The sequence below is a fragment of the Amphiprion ocellaris genome, chromosome 15, assembly GCF_022539595.1.
Source record: "Amphiprion ocellaris isolate individual 3 ecotype Okinawa chromosome 15, ASM2253959v1, whole genome shotgun sequence".
NCBI lineage: Eukaryota > Metazoa > Chordata > Actinopteri > Pomacentridae > Amphiprion > Amphiprion ocellaris.
Genome location: NC_072780.1, coordinates 5,264,945 through 5,285,258, shown reverse-complemented (window position 1 = coordinate 5,285,258; position 20,314 = coordinate 5,264,945). Strand labels below are relative to the sequence as shown.

Here is a 20,314-nt window from a genome sequence, read left to right as displayed (position 1 = left end):
CTGATATGTTAACAGTACTAAATAAATCAATAAATACATGCATACACACATAAATAAGTTAATACATTAACTGTGTTAAGATAAGATTTAGATTTTAAAAAAAGTTGTTTATGTTTTTGCAGAATCCAGTATTGCTCACTGGTTGGTCATTACATTCTGTTAGTTTGATTTCACTGTTTAAAATGATGCCACCTCTTTTCAGACAGAACCTGTGATAATAAAACAATACAAAATTTTTAGTTCCGTGTTAATAAAGCACTTAAAGCTTTAAGTATGGCTGAATGCTTTTTTCAAAATTAAATATATCACTCCTTAGGTGGTAGTGGCCCCAAGTTCAGTAAAGTTGGAAAGATATTCACAGATTCAGACTTCCAGCATCAATAACTCATTAGATATAGGTTGTCAAAACATAAACGATGCCTCTTTCCCATTGTTGCAAGGCAGACAATGTGCTACAAGCCCAGTTTTATCAAAAGTAGCTGTCTTTCAAGCTACAGGAATAACATTGGTGTCTATGGAGTGAACAGGGTCCGTCTGCAATTTGCAAAACCGCTGCAACAGTAAAGAGAGACAAATATTCAATAACTTCACTCTTATACATTGTAGTGTCACTAAAATCACTGCAGCCTTCAACTGGCTCCTGTTGACAAAGTGTTTTAACAGAAATGTAAATGCTGTAATTTGATTCTTTTAATGAACCATGTAACTTGAACGAATGTGATGCTGGTGTGACCACAGTGCACACGTCTGATGTTGCTCACAGTGGTCCAAGGGACGCTCAGGGAGTTTGTGTGTTTGCTCACACTCATGAAAAATTAGAGGGAACATTGATATTGACCCATAAACATCTAATAATAACTGCATTTTTCAGGGTATGTGGGTAAAAAGGAGACGTATTTGTGTGGTTTCAGATGTGTGTTGCTGCAGTGTTTGTCCTGGTGGGGCAGCAGATTATCAGAAATGAAGAACCCACTGGTCTGGCTGTAATTCACCAAACATCCACATGGTGGCAGCAGCACGAAAGAAAAAAAAAACATGAGGCTGCGATGATCCGTTTTCAGCTACATTTCATTAGAATCAGCACATCAGGTAAATAACATGAGCAACAATGAGGCCACATAGTCTACGTATTTCTTAGTGTTCGCTCAGTAAATCCTATTTAACCCTTTTACCTGCAGTTTTTTCCCTAAGGTCATCACAGCTGCTGCTCAGAGCTGTTAGATCAGCCGTGAAACTGCTCGTTTTTACCACAGAATCTCTAAGACGAGTAGATCTAATAATGCAAATAAATACTCTAAATAAAACTACATAGAACTACGTGGCAATAAAGATGCTTTTGTTATCAGGCCATCTGCTAATTTGTTCAGATGATCGACGCTGATTTTGAATTATAATACGGAAAATATTGCTGAATTCCCCAGATGAGGATTTTTAAGTTTTAATTTGAGACGATTTAGAATTCATTTGGAACTGTTTCCTAAAACTAAGACGTTTTATTCAAGATTAAACTCATTTCAAAAGCTGCAGCTGCTCGAAATGTTTTCCAGAAAACGACCTTAATTATTGAAAATGCAGTCAAAAATATCGGAGCAATGCAACATAATCTAGTTTCAGTCAAATATTATAATAAAGGTTTTATTTTTAAACTTAGTGCGACTCACCTGTCAGGTTGGATTTTGGCCTGTTTCCTCCTGCAACTGAACGATTTGAAATCAAATCCACAGTAATTACAAGGAAATCTATTTATATAAATTTGGAAGGAGGTGTTTTAGAAAAAGATTGCGTTGGAGACTAACAAAAGATTATTTTAGAGTCGATTAAAATGCGCCTGATGCTGGAATAAAATAGCCGAAATCTGTTTATTTCTCTCACAATTACACGAAGAGTCAACAATGAAAACCCATTTGAAACTTGATTGGATTACATGCAAACTAAAATAATTTGCCATAAAACGTGTTTATCTCAAAGCAGGACTTTACAAACTAAATAAAATGCTTTTGCTTTTATCTGAATTTTAAACTCAGTTTTCCAGTTTAGTCGTGCAAAAATGACATCAGTGTGGCTGGAAAAATGTTCTCGTCACTTTGATTCTGTTAAAAACCTTCGTGATTCTGTTTTCTAGAAGCCTGTTGAATCCCAACCACACAGTTCTGTTCATTTACTGCTTTGTTCACTTTTAAATCACCTCATGCCACAAAGAGAAACGTGTCCTCCTGCTGCTTTTACAATAAATAACTTTAGTGGCAAATTTGCAAAAAGCACAAAATGATGGCATTTTCTTAATGAAATATTACTGTCTCAATAAAATATTTAAAGATAAGCACTTTAAAAATAAGCTTATAAAAACAAAAATGCAAAATAATGATAAAAATGGCTTTTTTTCTCATTTATTTTTATTTCATTCTTCAGATTACTTTGCAGTGTAGACCTTCTTAACCTATAAATGATTGTAATGCTCATAGGTTTCACTGATCACGTGTTTTACAATAAAATGTCTGTTAGAATTTATCCAAGGTCCCTCAAGTGAATTACTTCTAATGAGATTGAAAAAGATGTTTAGAAATTGACATCAGAGCATCTTCCATTAACCCTGTAAAGCCAGACTCATCAAAAATAGCCAGAAAATTCAGATTTTTTTGGAACTGAGATGTTTATTACCCCTTTTAACAAAACCCAAAAGAAAAATTTTGCCACATCATTTTGTTTATGATGTATTTTTTGTATCAAATTTGATCCATTGGTTTGTTTTTGGCAACTTTTTGCTCACAATAATCTAAAGCAAAACTCCACTTCAAGCTCCAGTCTACTAATTAGCATTGAGTGAGCTGACACACTTCATAACAAAAAAATATCATAACAATAAAGAAAACTTAAAGAAAGAACAAAGCAACAAACTGCAGGGAGCTTTGTGTCCATCTCATCATCTAAAACTCACATTGTTGCTGTTGTGATCATTTAATGAACACTTATCAGTTTATTTATCAATCTGGTCTGGAACTTATGTCGATGTTTTAATAGCACAAGAATAATACAGTTATCTTTCCATTTAAATGCACAATCTGGGTAACAGCAGAGTGTATTTTGTGCTCTACAGTTAAAACCATAAACCAGCTATTCAAGCAGCATTTTTCACCTCCAACAAGCAAGACTTGACTAAGAAATAATGTGTAAACTTTCAAAAGAGCTTTAACAATACTTTCCAGTAAAACCTTATTACTGTCACAGCTTGTGCATGTGTTGCTTTATTGGTTTGAAATTAGTTTACTATTATGTTTACTATATGTAAAACAAAAGAAGAACAATCCTTTCATAAATGTAAAAAAAAATAAAATAATTGGCAAGAATATGCCAAGTTCTATGAGTAGTAACAAGGAGGAGGTGAACATCTTCAAGATCCAGGCAGATAAATGCAGGTTAAAGCTTTAAAAAAGATCAGCTTTGCCTTCAAAAGCTGCATAAGGGGCCTAAGGCTGCATTAAACTGTTGCTTCCTGCTGACACTAGTCTTGAGTCCAATCAATAGCTGGAAAAATTATCCCTCTTACCTGATAAATCAGGAAATCAGAGGGAAAACTCTTGTAACTGAGGCGCAGAATAGTGCTGGAGGTGTTAAGAAAAATGCAAATGACAAAAACTAATATAGGTCAACGGCGTTAGTTTCTCTGGAACTGAAGCAAATGGTGCCAGATTTTACATCCAAAAGTAAAATCCCAAATCCAAACTGCAGTTCTCTAGTTTCAGATGAAGTTTGTTCTCTGAATTTCCCTGCAGCACAAGAATGTAAATTCTCTATAGCATATCTGAGAAGTCCTTTGACCCCAGAAGCTGATGGAGAGCTGGTGGTTCTTTTCAGAGCAGTTGAATCCATGCAAACTGCACAGAGCGAGCAGCTTGTGCTGTCAGATAATTTATAGGATCTTCAGTCTGACACCAGCATGTCCACCTGAGGAAAGTCACACTTTCATATTAAAAGTATTTCAACTCCAAACTCTCTAAAATACTTGCCACATTCCTGAAATAACTCGACGTTCTCCCACTTTCATTTATTATACACCACCACGTCTCATTAAGCTGCTATTCAAATCAGAGGCTCCCAATTTGAATATTGGCGCGACGTGGGGGCGAAAGGGTGCCAGGGTTGAGTCCACCCGTGGGCACAAAAACCCCCAAACTGAATCCGTGTGGTCAACAAAAAGCCCCACAGCTCATATCTACAGTACAAACAGGTGAGACGTTGCGCACCACGACTGTGTTTTTGTGCGGCTCGTCACTGCGCGTAAAAGCTGCATTTTGCCGCCGCCTTTTCTGCTCAGTGAAGCGCTACACGGCGTCTGGAGCTGGCAGCAGTAAAACAATGGAGGGGTGGTGAGGCTGGTTTACTGCTGTCGGAAGGTCTGAGACAGACTGTGACCCAGCAGCCAAAAGACTGTCTGCTTCTCACGGCCTGCGCAGGAAGGAAGAGGGCAAAAGGCGCTTATTTTATGCACCCAGTTTTCACCACTTTGTAAGAATCAGATGAAGTTGGAAAACACAGGCTGGACAGGACACAGTTCAGATTCAGTGGTGCCAATACAAGTGATTTTATCAATGAGGTTTCACCTGCGTTACTGCTGGATGTTGGCACACACACGTCTGCAGCCCTGATTCTACATTTTATGCTGAGATGATGACTCGTTCATAAATTTCTTACATTTCAGACAAACTGTATTCATATTATCAACAGCTGGTATTGGGATGTGCAACTACACGCAGGATTTACTCAGATACTGTCATAAAAACAGCTTCGTGGCGACCTTATTCGTTCATCTTCCATTGAATTAAAGGCCAGTATTGTGGGTTTTATTCCACTAAAGTAGGCCTACATGGGATTAACTGTTATTTTTACTACAAAACACAGGAGGCACAGATCAAATATGATGCATTTCTACAAGCTAAACCACTCAGCAAATTAAACATTTTAAATGATCCCAATCTCAATCAATTACAACAGTAAAATGTTGCCTACATGTATAGTTATACACTTACAGTTGAAACAGTGAGACTCATAAGGATGTATGGATCTATAGATCTATTCCTATAAACCAGCAGGCCTGCTCACATTGTTCTGTTTTAGTGCTGTTTTCTGATTACACTGATACCATTTATGACTAATTAATGTTAATTTAGCTTCCACTGGAGCGGCCTGGACACATTATAAAAACTATTTAACTTATTGACAGGCCTGCTGTACCTACTGGCACTGATTTTGGCTTCATTAAGATAGTAGATCTGTTGTGGTTCTGCTGCTTACTCGGATTTTTTTTCTTTTCCAGATCTGCTTTATTTCTACTTCTTTTTAAATGTCTTGGATGTATAGTGTTGTGTAGCTTTTTTCTGTTCTGTATTTTGTACAGTTATAAGACACAAATCAAATCAATTCAAAGCTCTCTAAGACAAGTGTATGATTTTGGGGCTATGAAAATAAACCTGATTTGGACTAGAAGGTACTGTAAGACATATTTAAAGTGGTAATTTCTGTGCGTCCTGGAGGAGGGATCACTCCTGTTTTGTCCTCTTTCTTTCTTTCTTTCTTTCTTTCTTTCTTCTACCAGTAAACATGACTTGATTTGGACTACAAACTCCTCTAAGTCACATCTAAACAGGTCGTTTCCAGGATGTGGCTGCGCTCCAACTCACCAACTGTCTTGTATTTGGCCAACTCAGTGGCGTTGACTGTACAAATAAGCAAAAAAAAAAACCTGCACGATGTTGATTTTAAACACAGTAAAGTGCCGTAAATTAGCCACGTTTCTGTGCGTTATAGTTTGCAGGATTTAAGGGCGCATCGGCGCTTACAATGGTCTCCTGGCAACCAGGCGCGCTCAGGAGAGGCTGTGAGCGCGCCTCTGTGCGCTGCAGAGAACTTGTTGGTGGAGGCTCTCGGCGGATAATAAACCTGAATTATTTCCTCACAGCTCAGTGTCTGCATCTGGTTCCCAAGCAGAGAATAAAGTGTCAGTCTGAGCATCTTTAAGGGCTTCAGTGAGGAAACTACAAATGGAGAATCTGCAACATGGAGACCAACTTTTACTTGTTTCTGGGGTACAAAACACAGAACTGGCTCAAGAAATCATCCTGTTGATAGCTAATAAGTTACAATTAAGCTGAAATTGTGCATTATTATACATTTTTCCACTAAAACACAAAGGTACCAGTGTGTAAAACAGCCTCCAGTCTGATGACTTTATTAATGTCTGATAAAAGCTTCACTGGAGGATTGGGGTGCAGCCTACACACTGCTGTGGTCTAGACAGAGCAACAGGACTCAGTTAACTTTATTTATGCAAATGTTGAGCACGTCTAGGCAGCTAGGCAGCTAGGCAGCTAGGCAGTGCACACAGACATATTGAGACCCTATACAATAAGGTTTGAGAGGATTCTCCTCTCTCACTGCTTCAAAAGATTTCTGCTGTGATTATCATGATAATTAGCCAAGCCAGAGCGCCTCTCAAGTCTGTCTACAAGTTTCAGCTGCAGACATCTTTGAAATATTTCCACACTGGGTGAGAAGCCAAATATATGACTTTCCATATTTAAACTGTGGAAATTGTTTCCCCGCTTGGTGTTGGCTGTAGTGATGTAGAATAAATGACCTTATCCTGCTGTTTAGCCAACTTCCAGACATTGTAAGGCCTTTAAATATCACAACAGAGAGCATAGACCTTAATATTATTGGTTTATTGTGATGTTTATGATGCTGATGTAAAACACAGGCACCATAAACATGACATGAAATCATAAAATACACAATCTGGTGTTCCTTGGAGTGTCACAAATACAACAGCTCTTTACTAGCAGATAAATTCTTTATATACATGGATATATATATATATATATATATATGACACTTTCATGTTATTTTACTTGGAACACTGACTGTTTATTGACTTTCTCATCTTTTTAACCTTCTTTAAATATGTTCAATGTTATGCACCAAAACACAAAATCAGATTCCTCATCTGTGAAAACCTTCTTGGCTGTGGAACTGATTATGTAAGGATGTATGAATACACAGGAACAGGAAGGAACAGCACAGAGGTAAAACACTGCAGAAACTCAGCATCAGAGCCTGTAGAGGAATCAGAGGCTGCTGGGCTGATGGATGAGTGATGGTGCCTCCATGCACTTCTGCATGCGCCTGTTGGGGGGCGTGAGAGGCGCCGCTATAGGTCCGGATTCTAATTACACCGCTCGTCTTGCATAATATCAAAAAAATCTTAGAGGGTGGGAACAGTGTTACCTCACTGATTCACAAGGGGGTGGGCCTTGAACGGCGTATATGATTTTGGACAAATGAGACGTTAAGCCATTTGGAGACAACGGCGGTGGAGATGTAGCCATCCGGGGCGGACAGCCCCAACTCCCCAGTCTGCTGCGGGGAGGACCGTGGCTGTGGACGCGGAGGACAACTGTGTGCCGAGGCGCGGGGGGAAAAACACAAGAGGACCCGTTAGAATTAAAAAATGGACGGTGCCGGCGGGACGTCACGATGCGCCGTCGCCACAAAGCTCATGAACGCGCTCATTTGGCTCCCAGCATGCCGCACGTCCGGAGGGACCGCTGGTCACCGGGAGCTCATCTGAAAAGCCAGTGAAACCCACCCTGCTGACCTGCACCCAAGGAGGAGAAAGTAAGAACCGCGTTTCGTGTTTTGGAAGTGATTTCGTGGCACAGTGAGTTTTAGGGGGGAAAGCTGCAGGAACACAGAGAGGCTCTATAGTGGCGAGCTGAGGCGCGTTTAGGGCACAACACTGTATCATGTGTTCATGAATTAAGTGAGGATTTGTGGGCCTGCTGGAGCTTTCACTCTACATCTGCTCTGTGTTTTCTGTAAGTGAGAATGTTTCAGTTGAGGATGCGCAGCAGCAGCAGCAGCATCCCAGATCCAGGCTCCTGTGATGGCAGCAGCACAGACGTCTGGTTTCACTTGTGGCTGCGAACACTTTTGTTTAGCTCATGTCAAAGGCAGAAATGTGACTCCATGAAGCAGATCAGCAGCTTCAGCTCTGAGTTTAGTATTTTTTTTTCTGACTTGTTGGGCGCCGATCTCCAACAGGCCCTTTGATTAGTTTCCAGTCAGCTTAACAGACATTCAAATAACTCCACTGTTGTGCGCCAAAGAATGGAGATCTGCACCTTGCTCTCATCTCTCAGGCTGTTTAAGCACATTTTACTATAAATCTGGCTCCTAGTAGCTGCCACAGTGAAGTTAAACAGGATCCAAACGTTTTAAACATTTCTGTGGCAGCAAAGAGTTACTGAGTTTACGTTTGAATCCTAATCTCTCCACTGACCCCCGGATCAACCATATGTTCTGTTCTTGCTGTCCCAAGTGTTACATAAGTTCGTGTTGCACCATTTCTCCAGTTCACAAAGTGGAGACACGTTAATACGCGCCGTTAAAGAGCTCCAGTGTGTGTTTAGTGAACTCTAACGTTGCAGTGGTTCTGTATGAGCGGCCTGTGCTGCTGCTGCTGATGGTGGTGATGGTGGTGGTGATGGTGGTGATGGTGGTGATGGTGGTGGTGATGTTGGCCTCGGGCGGTGCAACCTTTTCACAGCACTGTGTTGTGTTGGGCCTGTTTGCTGCCAACAGATTACGCACTGAAAAGGCTAAGCAGGAGGGAAAGCATGGAGGAGAGAGAGGGAGGGAGGAAAAAGAGGCAAAGGTGATTACTGTACATGAACCCAGCAGCGCACGGCTCCAACGAGGCTTCCTGCAGATTATACAGTACGATGCCAGCACTGCGCTCCGCATGGGGAACTCTTACATAAGGCCTCCTTAATCTGTGAGAGTTAACCAGACCTCCCTCCTGTGCATATATGTACTTTTTCACTTAATTCTGTCACAACATGTGTGGAGTATTTAGAGCGGAAGTGCTTTGCGCCATAGAGAAGTTCATGCGTAATGAGCAGATTTTCAAACCTTCTCTGTGGTAAAGCTGACGCACAGGGGAATAGTTTGTATTTTAAACACATTTCACTCATACAAATGAACACTTATTGTATGTGGCTTCATGGATGAGGCCCTGGGATGTAAGAAAAGGGTGAAATCAGTCTCCAATATACGAAGGCCTGTACCAGCACCTCTGCTCTCAGACTGAACAGGTGAATCCAGGTAGAAATGTGCCACCTCACACTGAAATCCCGCCTGAAGTGAGTCTGTAAGCTGCTAGAATTTAAATTGAGACCGCCGTGTGACCGCAGCAGCAGCAGCAGCAGCAGCATCTGTGGAGCCTCGCTGGCGCAGGAGTCGGTCCGTGGAGCTGCAGGTGCGAAGCTGCGCTCAGCGACACAAACTGGGCTAGTTAGAGGCGATCTGTAACCCAGTAGGCAGGTTTCCCACGCAGGGAGCTTTCCAGGGATTTTCCAAAAAAAGAGAGAGAGAGGGGGAGAGAAAGTGAGGAAGAGATCCCATTCACGTGGATGAAATGTGGACTTCACGTGTTATAATTTCAGCCTCAGCCCTTTAAGCTGTTTTATTCTGAATTAGTTTTTCTTTTTTATTTTAGACTCACTTGGAAGCATCACGAGTGAAGTTCAAGGTTTCCTCCAAACTTCCAGGTGAGAATCTGGGTTCTTATTGCGCTTCAAGAAAAATCTAACAAAAAAAACAGATACAGTCCAGACATATTTGTCTCATTTTCACTTGCACACACACAAAAAATAAAAATAAAAATAAATCATGCAGTAAGCTGTGTAGAACAAACTGATTACTCCTGGAGATCTTCATTAAATAGTTTTCTTGTGGACGCTTAAATATAATCCCGACCATCTATTAAAACAGAGCTTTTAAAAAATATATATAAAAATTTACTGCCAAAAAACAAAAACAAACTTCAGTGTAATTTTACAGGGACTTGAGTCATTAGTAAATGTGGAAGTTTATCTGGGCCAATCGACTGTTTTTTCCTATTATAAAATCTGCTTTAAATCCATCAGGTGTGCAGATTGAAATCAGCTTTTATTTTGAAGCATTTAGGATGGATGCTCCGTGAAAGTCTTAAATTAACACCTGACAAAGAAATTCGAATAATGCCAAAATACAACCGAATTAAAAATAAAGAAACAGTCGCGATTATATCAATTAATTAAATTTAGAGAGACATCAGGATACAAAACCAACTCCACGGTTATTTTGTTAACTGATAGGCGGCAGTTATTTTGTTCTCTGCATACATGCTACTGAAATTTCACGAAATTGCAGATCTAAAGTTAAACATTACGATTTTTAAAACACACACTCACTGACTTGATTGGCAGCAATTTATGTAGCATTTAATTCACAGTGATGCAAATTTATTACCTGTAAAGGCAATTATGAGCAACTCAGTTCAACAGATACACAAAAAGGAGGGGAAAAAACACAAATTAAGCACATTTAGAGGCTTTAAGCTAAAAAAAACTATATTCTGTGATGAATCGGTGATAAATGCATTAATAAGTGCCTGTAGGGGGGTGTAGGTGTTAATGGGAACCTTGAAGTCGTGTTGAAAAGCGGCCTGAAAGCAGCAAACTGATCTCCACTAATGGATGTTTCTGGCAAAAATCCAAAGTGTAATTCACCCTTCTCAGGGAGCTTTCAAGAAGCAGTGGCAAAAATAAATAAATAAATAAAGTAAAATGCAATGTAAAGCATGTTTAATACGAGCAGAACATCGCTGCGTGTGATTTATTTTAAATGTTTTTCTGCAAACATCCTGCGGCAGCAGCTGTTTATTCAGACACAATGTGGAGCTCAGAGCTGCTGTGGCCTCATTTCAGCACGTTCAAAGAGAGAACATCTCCTCCTCAGTGTGTGTGTGTGTGTGTGTGTGTGTGTGTGTGTGTGTTAATTAGGCTTCACACCTCGCTGTTAACGCATTAATTGAAAGCCAGCGATGGCGGTGACGTCACTCACCTTTCTTCACTAAAAGCCAATTAAAAAAACAACACAAAAAACAATGAGTTTGAGAAAATTGGACAGAATTATTATTTTTTTTTAGATATGTAATTTAAAAAAAAGAGCCCCACTCTTATGTATTATTTATATGTTTTACTCTCACTGAATTATGCTCAAAATAAATAAAAAATACTGAATTATAAAATAATAAAACTGCAGACTAGTTAACTAAAAATAAAACAGAGGATGAAACACAAATAAAGCCCAATATTTTAAATAAAATAATATTGTTTGTTGCTTTGTAGTGTCAATTAATTTAAAAAATAATAAATGCTACAAATTCAAGACTGTTCATGCTGTTAATTTAAGATATTTTTGTAATTTCATTTATTTGATTCGTAAAGTTACACAAGTCCTATGCAAGATAGAAAGCTTTTTTTTTCAAAGATATTTCTCACTGCTTTCAAACAGTATGTGACCAGATGATATTTTGAGGCTTTTAATAATATTTTATAATATTGTTTTTAAGATTTTAAAGCTGGAAAATGTCAGTTGTTAAGAAGGATAAATGCTAAATGTGTGGTGTAAGGATTTATGTGGCTTTATAGGTGCAATAGTTCCAGAAAAGATTAAAATAAATTGAATACATTTATACACTTGTAATCGAGTGTTCACCTGCTGTGAAATGAATGCACATGTTCCATTTCCAGTGGATTTCCCTCATGCACTCTGCCACAATATTTCCTTTACAGAAGTATTTTGTGGAAATTATTCCCCTCAGTGCTGTTTCACATCTGGTTTCTGACGTTCTCATAAAGATTTTTATTATTGTCGTGTTTAGTTCTCTGTCTGTTCGGCTGCAAAGCTTCGTTTCTGAGTTCCTGTAAGAACCTCGTTCACATCTCAGCCGTATAAAAAACACTTAATAGCTCGGAAAATGTGTTTTTCTCAGCGGCATCCCCTGTGAATCTTTAGTCATGCTTGTTTTTCATATCATTTCACTGAGGTGTTTTAACGCCGTGTGATCAATCATCTGTATTAACACTCCAGCTTTATGACTGTTATTATCATCGTTTCCACCTCTGAAATGTGGACGGAAACAGCAGGCGAAGTGAATTAGCTTTGTCTTGCTGAATTAGCCCTTCATGTGTTTTCCCCCTTGTTTGTCCTTACAGGTGTGTGTCAGAGGCTGTGTGTGTGTGTGTGTGTGTGTGTGTGTGTGTGTGTGTGTGTGTGTGTGTGTGTGTGTGTGTGTGTCGCCGGACAGACGGTGCGTTCGCAGGCCCGAGGGGTTGTCTGTTATCTTTGGTTATCTAGCTGTATGAGTGACGTACATTCTTCATAAAGCTAGATAACCGAAAGTAACAAGAATCCCATTACACGCCTGCGCGGGAAAAAGACAAAACAACAGAAGAGAGGAAAGAAGAATAAAAAAAAGCAGATTAAGAAGCAGCTAAAGAGAACGGAGGGCTGGAGGTGAAGGATGGATGCTGCTAACCAATGACGTGAAGGTATGATGCTGCGTTACATAAGGGCTAATTTTAACGGGAGGGGAGGGGCTGTTGTGTCTCATGGAGGGTGTAAAGTGCACTAAAGACAAAAAGACAATCAATAGTTGTAATTGTGGCTTTGATTTTCACCAAATCTGCTCGTCGCCGATGCATTCGTGCTGCAGTGCAGGTGCAGATTGTGCTGCCATGTTTGTTTTTGTGCTGGTTGGCAGGACGATGGAGAGAGAGTGAGTGTGTTTGTGTCAAAACTGAAGCTGTGCCTCTCTAATATGAACACAGTGGCATGAAAAATGACTCATCAAGCCTCCTTTTGGAAATTATCTTACCACAAATGGCAAAACAAGCACAGGTTTGCCTCCAAAATGTCCTTTTAAATCCAGAAAATCAGACAATCCTGAGCATACTTCAAATTTAAGAGGTGCAAAGCTATGAAATTCAGTCCCTCTGCGGTGAGTGAAGCCCATAGACAGTCAGGATACATCAAAAAATATATATATCAAGCGTTTATTAGCGTCTTTTACTAGCTAAAGGACACACTTGAGCCTCATTTTATAGTCAGTTCTCAGGGTTCATTCTAACATGCAGATGAATTAATTATCTCCTTCAGCCATTTCAGATAAGAATTAAAAAGACAGAAAAGTGACTGTAAAGAGATTAAAACTGTATTTTCTTTAATAGCAAATCCCACACAGCTAATTACATCTGTACTGTATTTTTACACTCACAAGAGGCTTACTTGCATAAAAAAATGGCCTTTACCTGGTTTTAGCTTGTGAATCAATTGAAATTTCAAGTAAAAGTCTTCATTTTGGTGGTTTTGTGTCTTTATCAGGGCAAGAAAATGAAACACTACAAGCGGTCATTTCCAAAATAAGAGCACCGAGGGACTAAAGGGTTTCAAAAAATAGCTTTTTAAAATAGAAAATGCTGATTAGATTTTCTGACTTTTCCTCTCTCACACACCCTCTGGAATTCCTTTGTCTACTTGCTTATTGTTTTGGCTCAAGAATTTGTTCACGGTGCCAGAAAATTGGCTAAATTTAGGTTTTAGTTTTCTTGCCCGAATTCCTTTCTTTCCTTTTTTTTTTCTTTTTAAAGGGAAATCTGTTGTTTTTTTGTGGTCGAGGCGTGAAGTTCGGTGCAGCTCGATACAGACACCTGCTAAAAGCTGGCATCTGTAACTGGCAAAGCTGGGAGCGATTCTCACACTCGTCCTCACATTGTGGCCATCTCATGCATTTCTACACTGATTTTTTTATTTTTTTGAACACGAATGGAGAAATTAGTCTCCAGCTGAGAGATCCAGACTCATCAGTGTTTGGTTTCATCTCTCTTTTCTTTTTTGGATGATACATTTCATAAAAGGCTGACGATGTGATTGCAGCTCTTCTGCACGTCCTGCAGAGGCAGTGGCAGCGGTGAGAGAGGTGAAACAAAACAAAGACCACCTCGAGAGGCAATTAGTGGCACTTTGCCATCATTTGGAGCATCTCCACTGACGCTGATGCTCCTCTGCAGTTAATTTTCTGCTAAAGAACTAAATGGTCACAAACAAGGGATCACAGCAGAAAGAGACAGCGAGGAAAGACAGTGTGTGTGTGTGTGTGTGTGTGTGTGTGTGTGTGTGTGTGTGTGTGTGTGTGATCCCATCTCCTACCTTCAGTGTGACTTTGTGGAGCATAGATACTATTTAGCAGCTAGAAATCTTTACAAACTGCACACAAAAGCTCCTCTTAGAGCACTTAAGCTCCATCAAGACCACGTGAACACCAAGTCGACACTCATCTGCCGTTAATGTGACAAAGCACAGAGTATTAACTACATCGGTGGATATATGGCAGCAAGATTCTCACTGAACTGCTGCTAAAATCCTCTTCTGTGTCCCGTTCATCAATATCTTTATATATTGCTGACAACCGCAGCCTAACTGAGATAAATCTGGCTGTTTTCTGGTGCACAAAGTGGCGTCTGTGTCCCAATGAAGCAGGTTCAAATCTATTTTCTGTTGACCACATGCTTTATTTTGTGCACCTCAAAGTCACACTTGTACTTTCTCCACTTCCCAACATGCTTCTTCTTTCTTTTTCTCCCTGCTTTTTTTGTTAATGCTTTTCTCCTCATTCACTTAATTTCATTCTTTCTGTTTTTTTCCCAGCTTGGATTCTCAGATGGTTGGTTCTGATTTGTATGCATTTGCATAATGAATGTCATTTGCATGCTCAGGGGCAGACCATACCATGAGAACGGCTGTGTTGGTTGTTTGTGTGTGTGTGAGTGTGAGTGTGTGTGTGTTCATGCATGGCACATGTGTGTGAGGCGTATATTAAGCACATGTAAATTACACATTTTTTTTCTTTTTTCTAACCAACGCGGGGTTGTTGTGTTGCACGTACACACTGTACAAACACTTTGTTCTTCCTCTGTGAGATGTGTGTGTGCGTCTTTGTGTGTCCATGTGTGGGAGAATCCCTCCTCCATGTGTGGTGCATGTAGGGCAGCAATCTGACGATCATGCCTCTTCCTCCCTCCCTCCCTGCCTGCCTCCCCGTCTTGGTAACCGTTCAGTAATGCACCGACTAGAAGAATGAAAATAAGAGACTCCCTCCTCAATCCCATAATCCTCCTCTCCTCCGACCCCTCCCTTGCCAGTTTGTCCTCCTCTCCCACACGGCAAGTCACAGTCCTGCCACCATCTTAGGTGTTAAGACTGGCACAAAATGGCAGCTGAACAGTGGGGGGAACGTGGACGGAAAGCGCTGCACCTTCCCCCCACTTCACGTTGGCCCCGAATCCTTTCCGCGCCATTGGTTGCCTCAAGACAGTGTTAATTACTGCCAGTGTGTTAATTGTAGAGATGGCCCCAAGAGACGCGCAGGAAGGGATGAGATAGGAGGAAAACCGCGGTGCCCGTGGCTTTTGAGAGTCGACAGGCTGGCATTTTTAAGGGCAGCTGCGTCGCTTTTTTCCGGCGTGCCCGTCTTCAAGCCGCAGACGACGACGGTCGACCATTTTGCGCTCGGAGAACTCTTCGGACCGCTTCGCTTCCGCAACATTAATTAGATTATTCCAGTGTTTTTGATTACAAAGTGTTATAATTTGCACCACTAGCGGCATTTTCTGCATGTGGAGCGTTCACGCTTTTTTTTTTTTTTTTTGCACGTGCAGACAGCTTCGTTTGATGATGTGGGAAAAAAAAACTACCTACACACTCCCTCACATCCACAAAGAGCTGTAATTAGCAACACGGTGTTCTTCATAAATCCCCACTTGTTATCACGCTTCACAGTTTTCTCACATGTGCACCACATTTCCTGTTTGGCGTCTCGACGAAAACGCGTTCCTGTTTGGGTTATTTAACACTGCGTCATCAGCTTTCGAAGATTTCTGAACCGCGACCAGATTCAAGTGGGAGTTACAGTTTGGGAAGCAAAAATAAGAGAATGTCACAGATCTGATGAGCACTGATACCACCGCTTCTCTATTTTTGAGCTTCGCGAGATTGCAGTTTGACGCCAACGGTGTGGTTTTGTCTCCACCTTTAGAGGAGCAATTAGTTTTTCTGATGTGAAGGTTTGACAGTTGATTCCTGAAATGTAGGAACATGTATTTTTGACTGGAAGATTTAACCTCTGAGATGCAACCACTTAAAAAGCCTGAATTACATCAGACTTTGCATCTGTTGCAGGAAACCCAACTTTTCTGATCTTACTTGTAGTTTGTATGCATTATTTGCCCACAATTCTTTGGTTTGAAAGGTTGTATCTGTCATTTGCCAATACGACACTGGAAATTTACCCAACAGTGAAGCAGGAATTCAGACTTTTTGACCTGACTGCTGAGCTCACAACTCTAAACGCTGAACCCACCTATGAGCTGAACAAGTACAGAGGATGAATGAGTGGGAGAAAAAACTGGGAGTGGGAAGGAGGAGAGGCTGGAGGTGGGGGGGCAGACAGACAGGGAGAGGGAGGCTGCGACAGTGAGATCTCAATAGTGAGAGGCCTTCTTTGTGTTCCTGTGTGAGGTTTATTTTGGGGGGCGCAGGGGGCGCTAAGAAAGGAGGGGAAGAGGCGAGGGTGGGGATCCTATCCTGGGCCCTCAGACAAGCGGCACATTGTCCTCCCCAATGTGTGGCGGCACTTGTGGCGTAACGCCATTATTTAGGCCAGTGGAGGGAACGGGGGTCTGGAGACCAGCTTAACCAAAACGCCAATTAGAGCCGGATCGTCCTGATTAATGGACGAGGGAGATTGGTAAACAATGCCGACCATTGTTAACCCCCCCCAGCTCCCCTTCACACGCACATGCAAACCCCCCGACCTCACTGGTTTCTTTCACACAACAGACCCTCCATCCCTGTTGCCTTCGACACACACTCTCTCTCACACACACACGCACACGCACACGCACACGCACACGCACACGCACACGCACACGCACACGCACACACACACACACACACACACACACACACACACACAATATGTCTGGCTATTAACATGCTGCTCTTATTTTTACTTATTTCTTGTTTGTTTCACAGCTTCAATGTGAAGTTTGCACGGATCATCACATGCAAAAATACTCCAAACTTTACACTCAGCAGGACGATAAACAACTCCCAGTTTCAATTCTTAACATCCCAAAGTGTTTAACTTGGACGTCAAAAATACACTCAAATTTTTATATTTGAGTTGCTAAAATCTCACGTCGTTCGCGCATGAAGTGTTGGAAAGTGAGGCTTCTTTCCTTCCAAAGCGACGCTGGGCTCATATGTTAATCACACACCACGCCATGCTCGGCTCTGCATTTCAATACGTCCTACTTTATTGTTTTTTTTAAGCATATGCACTGAATAATTAGCCACCACATACTCCAATCAGGGGCATGCCAATGTGGGGTTGCCATGGCGACCCCATCAGTCCCCCACCACCACCACCACCACCATCCCCTCCATCCTCCTCCTGCTGCTGCTGCTGCTGCCTGGCTGCAAACAGGACAGAGAAAAATAAAGCGTGGGAAAAAAAACACTTTGGGGGCTCAGACAATGATGGTGGGATGACGGAGGGGGAGGATGGGGGGAGGAGGAGGAGGAGGGAGGACGTGTGATGTTCGTGATTGGAAGAGCAGCTTGTGTCTAGTCTGATTGTTTTAGAGTTTTCTTGGTTAGGGAGGGAGTCGCGGGGGGCATATTTCACCTTGTCTGTCTGGTTGGATCGAGTGTTTGTTCCTTCTGTTGTGCCGTACAGTAGAGCGATGGGAGGCCAGACTGGTGATAAATTACGTCCAGCTCGCGCATGATCCGAAACTCACAACCTACCTATACATCATCCACATCTTTAGGTGCAAAAAAATGATAAATGCTCTAATATGGGCATGTTTTTTTTTCCAGGATACATGTGAGTGTTTTACTGGCTCAGAATGGGCCTTACAGTAAAGACAGTTCCTCCCTGTTAACTTATTTGACAGGAATCAATGCATTTTCCAGTTATTTCTGAAAATTTCACAAATAAAAATGCCCATTAAACTCAAGTAAATGAAAAACCAATTAGCAAACTTGGTTAATTTTATTTAAAATTCCCAGTTTATATCAATTAAGCACAGGTGTGTTTCTAAAACTCACATCTAAATCCTCTTTGACAAGGTGCCAAAAAATCTTTTATGCAGGAAAAAAAAAGCTTGTATTAAGAGGATTTATTCTATGTGTACATGCAGTATTTTGTGCCTGATTTAAGCAGCATTCACTTGAGATTTATACGTATTTTACTCCCTGCCAGTGCTATAGTGTAAACGCAGTAGAATCGCAGCTACTTTTTATGGGATTTTATGGATTTTATATGGATTATGTCTAAATTTTGAGCAAAATGGAAAAATATTCTGTTGCTCCACATGTTATATTTTCATCAAAGTGCACATTTCATGAGGAGGATTAATAATAAAACTATAATTACAAGATGATGGTGTTCTATTGTTTGCATTTTTCTATGAGGAAAGTTTGGAAGATTGACTGTTTATCTCTTTTAAGGTTTCTGATCTGAAGTTGGGAAGCACCTGATCTGAGGACTTTGAGTCAATGATGTCCTTTTAACGGAGGACTGCATCATCATTAACCGTCATCATTAACCTGGAGGAAGCAGCACAAACGCTGCGACAGATTCTGATGCAGGAGTCTGTGTTTGTCTGCCGCTGCTGCGACAGAACATCGTTATCTGACGACAGAGAGACACACGGAGACACAACACTTTAAATCCGAGTGAACGAACGGACGCTCGGCCGTCGTGAGGCTGAGACTCGGTGAAGGACGACGCTGTGGATACGTTGTGTGTTTATGTTTCGTACGCCGTGTTCCTGGGAGCTGCTCTGCACAGCTGTTCAGGAAACATCTGCACTAGATTTCAATATAGGTCAGAGCTTAGATCGGTCGCTCGCTCTGTCAAACGCACAAAAATCACTCAGATTTATGTACATTTACTGAAAAAAATAGAGCAATGATTGTTAGTATTATACTTAGGTTAGAAGTTTATCCTTGTTTAGATGACAGCTTTATCCTAGAGTAGAACATTTAAATGCCTGTTTTTTTTAATATGAATTTAAATTTCTTTTTCATGTCTCTTTAATTTTATTTGTTTCTAAATGTTTTGGCTGAAAATTTGTGTTAAATTTTGAATGGTTCAACCAAATTGTTGACAATCTGTGTGACTGGATTACTTGAAAGCCCCGAAATAGACATTTATCAAGCGCAAAACATGAATTTTTTACCAGTTCTTCTAAATATATAACTGTTTTCATGCACAGACAAGAGTGTACAGTACTGTTTGAAAAATCTTCTCCTCCTCAGACTGTTTTTTATGCATCTCTTTAATGGCAGCAACATTTTTATTGCTCAGAATGTTTAAAAAAAAAGCTAAATAATTTGGAATGCACTAGTTGATTATGCAGTTCTAATATTGTTCTTTCAGTATGTAAATCTCAACAGTATCATAAGACTGGAGCAGCCTCAGTGGTCTTTTACAATCTTTACATTCATGACACACACTTCTAAATCAAGATGGCAACAATCACTGCAGGAAATACAGTATTTTTATGTGTTAAATATGCAAAGGAGAGTGAGTGGGTGGTGTTAAATTTGCAGCGTTGTCTTTGCACGTGTGTATTGTTGTTAAGTTTGCACATTAGTGTTTTAATGTACGGGTTCAGTGTGGGTGATGTGTGTTGAACCGCTAACATGCACTATAGGAGCACAGGTGCAATGGGTGCGCTTTTTGTTTTTCAGTTAGTTTAAGTAGAAGCACTTAATACAGACAGTTGTTAGTGGAGGATTTGTGGTGTTTTAGTTGATTTAATCAGTAATTGTTGCACTGTCAGTCTCAGAGACTCAAATCTGCGTTTGTTCCACAACTTTTGTGACAATGTGATGCAAGAACTCTACTGCACTTGTTTTGTTTTCATGTGTGAATTTGTGCAATATTTGAATTTTTAGATGGAATGATGTGAACGAGTGAATTTATTAATGTGCACTATGAACTGCTGTCTCAGGACTTTTAAAAGCTGGATTTGCACGTGAGCTACTTTGTACTATGCAACTGTTTCTATTGCAACTAATATAATCAATAAAGGTATTGATGTTTACAGCGAAACAGTAACTGTTTATGTGGATTTACTGCCGTTATCTTTAACACATCTCTGTTAAGACCAGCCTGTTGAGCAGCAGACAAACAAGAATATTATTAAGCTGAATCAGATCGATCTACTTACAGTAGCGGAGGCAATGAGATGCTTTTTAAGAGTTTTTAATACCAATATTGATGTAAATACAGCTAAGGGTTATTTTTAAAACCAATTATTCAGCTGATATACTGACTACTGTATTAGGAAGGTAACAGTAA

General features: G+C 40.5%; 1 long non-coding RNA gene across 1 annotated transcript; it reads left to right on the top strand.

The window, feature by feature from the left end:
• The first annotated feature begins 7,352 nt into the window (after positions 1-7,352).
• LOC118469947 (uncharacterized) lies at positions 7,353-20,065 on the top strand. Its single transcript, XR_004846926.2, has 4 exons — positions 7,353-7,668; positions 9,551-9,602; positions 12,096-12,431; positions 18,454-20,065. It is a non-coding gene; the product is annotated as an uncharacterized LOC118469947 (long non-coding RNA).
• Positions 20,066-20,314: the final 249 nt, after the last annotated feature.